Here is an 8,255-nt window from a genome sequence, read left to right as displayed (position 1 = left end):
ACTTGTGAAGAAATAGGTATGCCCTACAATCCAGAATTATACCAAGACTAGTTCTGGTGCGAAAACATGAACCGCATAAAGGGTCCTTCCTTAAATGTGGAAAATATAGTTATCGGCAGAAAGAAGAATGTCGGGTGATAGTAGGCCACAGGTATGGTAAAGATGGACGTAATGCCCCATTCGTAGAACCAACTGAAGCCATGAGAACCGGAAACCCCAACCTATTCATGTACAACCACTCCGAGCCCAACAACTTCAATAACAATCCATCCGAAGAAATCAAATTATGCCAAACAGTTGTACTTGCTATGAACGTGGCAGTGAAGATGAACCTCATGACAAGCATCAACCTCTGATCAAGCAAGGAGCCGTGCTTCTGTGAGTAATTCAAATAAAGCACGTCATGATCCAAAAGTGGTGTTAAGTACATTGTAGTTTTAAATCAATAGGCTTCAGTGATATTTTTACGGTCGTTGATAGAAGTTAGTTCCTGCTAACCTCCTACCATTTGGAAAGATACCGATTAGTGAAACTATAGAACCCTATACTGTAGAATCGCTAACGGTAAATCCCTAATGGTTAACTAAATTGTTCGGAATTGTCCTATTATTCTGAACGATTAACCTTTCCTTATTGACCTACGACCAGAAAAGTAAAGAAGTGTTGACGTAATAGTTAGCATGGATTGGCTAACTCAACATGAAGCAGAAATCAAATACGAAAAGAAGATGATTAGAAGCTCTCTTTCGGACGATGAAGCAATTAAATACAGAGAAAAGTGTACGGTATTATGTTGCCACTCAAATCTCATCTTGAGATGTTATAATATTTACGACAAGCAGACGTGGTGTATTTAACAAACGTGATTGTCAAAGTATTTAAAAGAAAACATATAGAAGATATCCCGGTGGTGCGCAAATTTCCACAAGTTTTCCCAGAAGAACTCCCTGGGTTACCGCCAACCCGACAGGTCGAATTCAGAATCGATTAATGTCTCAAGCTGGCCCTGTTGCTAAAGCATCCTGCCGACTTGCACCGTCCGAGATGCAAGAATTATCCAATCAGTTACAAGAATTGTTGGATAAGATTTATACGACCTAGTTAGTCACCATGTGGTGCACCAGTTTTAATTGCGAAATGAAGGACGGAAGTGTTAAGATATGTGTTGATTAGGGAGAATTGAATAGAGCGACGATCAAGAGTAGGTGCTCACTTCTTCGAAGTAAATGATCCGTTAAACCAACTGCAGAGGGCGTTTTGTTTTTAAAAAATTGATCTTAGATATAGTTATCACCAAATGAAAAATCCGAGAGGAAAACGTTGCGACAACAGGGTTTCGGACTCGCTACGGCCATTATGAATTCTTAGTTATGCCTTTCGGGCTAACAAATGCGCCGGCAGCATTCATAGAACTCATGAATCGAGTCTGTAAACTTTATTTGGACAAATTTGTCATAGCATTCATTGATAATATTTTGATATATTTGTAACGTAAGGAAGAGCACGATCGACGGTTAAGGAAAATTGTGGAAGTGTTAAAGCAAGATGAGCTATACACGAAGTTTTCGAAATGTGATTTTGAATAAAGAGGGCATAATCCCTTGGTCATGTTGTGAAGCAACAAGGATTTAACAAAGACCCAATTAAGATAGAAACCATTAAAATTGTGCCAAGCGCCGATTTTAAGTCTCCCCGATAGAGACGATGGTTTTGTCACGTATTGTGACGCATCGCGTAAAGGGTTAGGATGCGTGTTGACGCAGTATATTAAGGTTATAGCCTATGCTTCCCGACAGTTAAAAGTACACGAGTAAAATTACACTACTCACGACTTAGAACTGGGAGTGGTTATCTATGCACTTAAAATGTGGAGACATTGTCTCTACGATACGTAGTGCACCACCTTCGCTGATCATAAAAGTGTGCATCACATATTCGATCAGAAAGAAATAAATGTGAGGCAACGAAGATGGGTTGAGTTGTTAAACAATTAAGACTGTGACATCCGTTACCACCCGGCAAGGCTAACGTTGTAACCGATGCCTTGAGTAGGAAAGATCGGGTTAAGCCATTGCAAATGAGGGCGTTGGGGATGATATTCCAGTTGAACCTTCGAACCTGATTCGAGTCGCTCAACGTGAGGCGTTGAAAGAGGGACAATTGGAAAAGGAGGAACTTTACGGCAATGAGAAGAATTTCGAACAGCACGTGGACTAAATTCTCTACTTCAAAAATCGAGTTTGGATCCCGATCCTCCATGACCTTCGTGAATTAATCATTGACGAAGCGCATAGATCGTAATAATCCATACATCTGGGATCGGATTTGACTATTGATGATACGGATATCGGAAAGGATTTTTATTAATGGTCAAGTTTGGAGAAAGATATGGTCACGTGTGTTGGTGAATATTGAGTGACGCAAGAGATAAGGCTGCACACCGAAAACCCTAGGGAACGCCACAACGACAGAAAATTCGCCAATGATAGCGGGAATAAATTACAATGAATTCTTGCCCAAATTCCCGATGGTGAAATGGTATCTCGTCGTGGAGTGCCATTTTCAATTATCTCAGATCAAAATAGTCACCCTACTTCCATTATTGGAAGGCGGGGAAGGAAGCATCGAGAGCTTGAAGCTTTTTATGGGTGAAGTAATTATCACCAATTTGTTAAATTGAAAATGGGCGTCAATCAAGCCATAAGATTGGAAATGATTAGAGAAACAACCAATCGGATTTATAATATTTAAGACAAGTTGAAAGCAGCGCGTGATTGGCAAAGGAGTTATGCCAACATTCAAAGGAAACCATTGTCGCCGGAGAGAGGTGACAAGGTATTTTAAGGCGTCACCTTAGAGAGGTGACATGAGGTTTGGCAAAACCGAAAATAGCTTCTTAATAAATTGGACCCCATGAGAACTATCTCCATGGTTGGTCATTTAGTTTATCGATTAAAGTACTCTAGGGGCTAAGTACTATACATGATGTTTTGCCATGTATACGGATTGAAAAGTGCCTAAGCGATGAGGCAACGAAAGTACTAGTAATAGAGGTACTCATAGAAGACATGCTTGATATCATAAATAATCCCGTAGAAATAATAGTCGGGAAAACTAAACAGTTTAGATATACCAAGCTTTATTAATTAAGATTAAGTGGAATTCACAGCAAGGACCAGATTATACTTGGTAACGCGAGGGTGAATTCTGAAGGAAAAACCCCCCACCTTTCTCTCGAAGGGAGATTGTTGGCGTGTAAAATTTCGAGGACGAAATTTCTTAACGGGAGGAGAATGTAACGATTCCGACGAAACCAGGTATACCCTAACCGGTAGACGTTAGTTACGTCATATGTAATGTCGGGAATATGAGTTACCATGGTAATTATACGAGAATACATGGTTCATAGTATTGATTGTACGTGAATATATAATTCACCGTATTGATTATGCGATCAAACGATCGATAGTTATTTAAACCCGAATGAATCGAGGGTTCAATTATAGACGAGATAGATGATATTTAGTGATGTTACGAAGTATTAAAGCTTCGGGATAAGTGGATTAAAGCACATAAAAAGGATTTCGATTTAATAGTACGTCGGTACGTTAAACGAAACCTTTAATACCAAACCGAGCAAGAGACGATCGATCAAGCCGAAAAAGATGCGTAATAACTAATAATATGACGTTTTAAGTTAATAAATGTCATGGTTTAAGTTTTTAAATCGGTTTTATATAAATTTCATTTTTAAGCCGAAAAACGACCGTTTTAGCCTTGTTTTAAGCCAAATTAAACGTTTAACCGAAAAACGAACTGAACCAGATTATCCAAAACATTATCCAGATCATGGAAATCCAAATGAGTGGACTAGATTGAACAAGTGGGTCCCACCCCACCCATCCAATAGTTCCGATCGGAACATACATACCCACAAACCATTCATTTTTCTTTTTTACACAATCCCAACTCAACATCCTTCATCTCTCTCTAGTTCATAATCCAAAAACCGACAATTCTAACAAGAATAACGAGGTAATGATCGTGTTATGTACGTGTTTATTGTTGTTTCTTGAGTTTTCTTTCAAGAAAATGAGGTTTCTAAGTGAAAAAGGGTGAAAAACCCGAGATGGAACCGATTCTTGCATGATCAAGTGATGTATACAAGTTATACAAAGGATCTTGGCCCAAGAAAGGAGTTAAACGAATCAAAAACAGATTTTTACGGTTAAATATTTGTTTTAGTATCATAACCGTAACCATGAAAGAAATGGCTTGATCGTGAGTGTAACTTGCTTGGTATTGTGGTATGTTGTTTGTAGGCTCTATATTTAGTGGTAGATAAGGCGGAAAGATGAGTTTGTAGCTTGTAGTGGCGGAAAACGAAAGGTATATTCGGTTTTTGTCGGTGTATGTGTTTTTGGACAGATTGTTGGTCGTTTAGAGTTAGGTCACGAAATTTTACAGAGGTGTTAAACACATGGAAGTATGACTTCTGTGAATTTTTGGTAATTTTTGGATGAAGGATGAATATTTGGTGAATTTAATGCTCGGTTTTGGCCAAAAATGGTGAAAAATAGTTAAATATCATGAAAAAATCTGGAAAATTGTGGATAAGCTTTTCATATCATGTATAAGTCACACACAAAATTTGAGGTCCGTTGGAGAAGTCTAAGTAGGCTTTTCGGTTAAACGAGTTCTAGGGATTTCTAGCTCGGTTTTAGTAAAAAGGGCATGTAAAAGAAGATTTTGGTTCTGGAAAAATTACAGGGGACTATGTGGATGGCAGGGGACATTCAGGAAAAATTTGGGATTTTTCTAAGGTTGTTTGGTATTTACGACATATTTAGTGTTTAAATGGTGTTTATAAATAGATAAATAAATTTTTAATATAAGAATTAATTCTGGAAATATTTTTATAAAATTCCCTACTGTTAAAAAGTGGTTTGTGCAAATTTCAAGATCCGAGAGTAAACGGATAATTAATCGTGCTAATTATCAAACTTTTAAAGTTAAAACGCGTAAACCGATGAAGTTCGCTTAAGCGAGCTGACTGGTGTATAAAAACCTTAAAAATGGACTAATTTCATATAATTGAGTTAAACAAGTAAAAATGAATCATCCGAAAATAAGTCGGATGATTTGGATATTTTTAACCGATTTTAACGGTTTCCGGTACGCCAAAGACGGAAACGAGTCCCGCGGCCAATCGGGACGTCTAAACCGAGCTATAATTTCACATTTTAAATCAAATTATCAGACAACCACTATTTTCAGGTCGTGTGTGACCAAACTAATTTTTGGAAACATAAAACGGATATTAGTGCTAGGCACGCAAAACGAGAAAACGACTAATAGAAATTGTGACCATGGAACTCTAAACGACATCACAATCTGAGTCCGGAGAAGTATTTCTGGGTTAACATTGCCCCGGAATAGGTACAGTACTGGGTTAACAATGTCCCCAGATGTACCGATTGATAAGGTTAAAGATTATATAAACAATAATTGCATAATAACGATCGTAGGGATCATATTACAGATTGGACGTGTTAACTGATATTGAATGTTGTTACCTGCTTGCATGTGCTAAGGTGAGTTTTCACGAGCCCCTTTTACTGAACTGTTTTAAATATTTTCCCGGGGCGGAAAGCATGCTTTTATCAAAGTGTTTAAGTACATGCTGATCGCATGGAAATGAATGTATTTATATAATGTTTATTGTACGGGAATCGTACGGTAATGTATTAAAATGGTAATTGTCTGAGTTGTTAATATTGTAAGGTCCCGCAACAGTATTCTGGGTTAACAGTGTCCCCAGAGGTTATTGGAAGTGTTCTGGGTTAACAGTGTCCCCAGAGGTTATTGGAAGTGTTCTGGGTTAACAGTGCCCCCAGAGGTTATTGGAAGTGTTCTGGGTTAACAGTGTCCCCAGAGGTTATTGGAAGTGTTCTGGGTTAACAGTGTCCCCAGAGGTTATTGGAAGTGTTCTGGGTTAACAGTGCCCCCAGAGGTTATTGGAAGTGTTCTAGGTTAACAGTGTCCCCAGAGGTTATTAAATGTATTTATGGGTTAACAGTGTCCCCAGATAATATTATATTATGATATGGATTTATCACGGTTTACTAAAATTGTGAAACTCACCAACTATTCGTAGTTGACCCGTTTTCTCACATGCTTTTCAGGTACAACTAAGATAAAGTGATTGATTACGTGCTAAGTGCTTGATGTGTGTAAGGTTGCGTGTTGGACGTTAGGATACATTATAATGGATAGAATTATGAATCGTATTGTATGATGTGTGTATCACCTAGACGGTAAAGAAAGATGAGATAATGTAATTTTGAAGTATATTAATGCATTCGGTTTTCTTTATAAACAATGTGGTTGATATCAGAGGTGTCTGTCGCATCTCGTTTACGTTTCCGCTGCGGTTACGGGGTGTTACAACCGGCATCTCCGGTTTTGTATTTTCGGTCTAACGACTCCCATAATTCTCTGGAAGTCTTCGCCTTACAATACACATTATAAAGTGCATCAACCATGCCATTCAAGACATAGTTCCGACACGAAATCCGAATGATTCCAAGCCTGAACCGCGCTTAATGACAGCGCATCTGTTGCCTCTTCATCAACATGAGGAATGGTTTCAGTCAAGAACCTCGCGAGGTTCAAAGTGGTCAAATAAAAGAACATCTTTTGTTGCCACTGTTTGAAATTCACACCGGTGAAATTCTCCGGTTTCTCAGCATGAGATGTTACTGCAGCAGGCAGCGGAGCGACCAAACCGGTTGTCACAGCAACAACGGTAGTGACGATGGCAGAAATGGCATAACTCATGGGTTGGGATTCCATTCTGAAACGCAAAATACAAGAATAATAATAAGTAATCTGTTAAAGTTTGTTGGAAAACTTGTATTATAAATTCCAGAAAATTAAACGAAACAGTAAACCGGGCTTGTGTTTAACACAATTCCCTTAAACAGATTCTCGGTCTGTTCCCAGGGTACTCCGGTTCGAAACAGAATCGGTGCTCTGCCGGACTCGGACACTTGCCTGAAACGCAATCGAAAATAATAATGCAGTAGGGAAATAGAAGAAGTGTGTTTGAGTTTTGGTGTGTCCAAACTGAAGAGATGGTCTGGTTTATATAGCCACACAATGACAATAATAATAATCAATACTCTTAATGACCATTAAATAATAATAATATCAAATAATGGCCATTAGTGTAGATTATAAAACTGTATGTCATAATCATTCTCTTAATGATTATTAATTGTATTGACTGGACCAGTTTTGAATTTCAAAAACAAATTCAAAAAATCGCGTCTCACGCGGGCTCGGGTTTTCGAAGTTGCATTCGTGTCCGCATGACGTGCGGGCACGCACGAGTTCGATGGATTTCTAGTCCAGAAACCCAAATTTGCACTCCCTCCTGCACGCGCAGAGAGTTGTGGTAAAACATGTCATAAGGAATTCAAATGGGTGTAAGGTCACTACCTTATAAACCTTTCATTATTTTGTTCCCAAACCGATGTGGGACAAACCTTTACCACTTCCACCACTTCCTTCATTCACACACTTAAAACTTCCAACACTTTCTTTTTATGCTATATCAGTTGTCACAACATTAACAAATATCTAAAGTATGCGTAAATTACAATATATCAAATATTCATTTGCTTCAGCTTTGTTTGTGCTAAAGAAACTATAAATTACAATCAAATAAAACCTTAACCTAACATGCTAGCAAGTAGCAATAACCCTTTGAATATATTAGAGATCTAAACACATTGATAGTTGTTAGTGCACGGTTTTACGTCTTGAGTCTTTGTAATTATCGTTAACGTTTTTGTTTAATATTTAATGTAATAATTTGTTAAATTATTATCTAGTTCGTTATGTATATAGTCTAGTTCGCTAGGGGATGTTAGCGAACTAAGACTTAACCTTATTCCCTCCTGATTCGTTAGGGGAAGTTAACGAATCAGGGGGTGTTTCGTCCTATTTAATGTTTGTAACGAAGTAGGTTCTGGTTCGCTAGGGGATGTTAGCAAACCAGACCTGTCTTTTATTTATAGTGAACCCTGTTCACTCATAAGTTAAAGTTTTTAGAGAGTTAATTATCGAATTGCTGTGAAATCGTTCTCTCGATCTTCAACCTAATATTATACCAACTACTATAAACATATAGATTATATATATATATACAGATATAACACTGAATCAAAGTTAATTATGAGCTAGATCTA

This window comes from Bidens hawaiensis, unplaced genomic scaffold (assembly GCF_021521415.1).
Source record: "Bidens hawaiensis isolate Kalapana, Puna unplaced genomic scaffold, B.hawaiensis_p1.1 tig00006678_1, whole genome shotgun sequence".
Classification (NCBI taxonomy): domain Eukaryota; kingdom Viridiplantae; phylum Streptophyta; class Magnoliopsida; order Asterales; family Asteraceae; genus Bidens; species Bidens hawaiensis.
Note: the sequence above shows the minus strand (reverse complement) of the source record.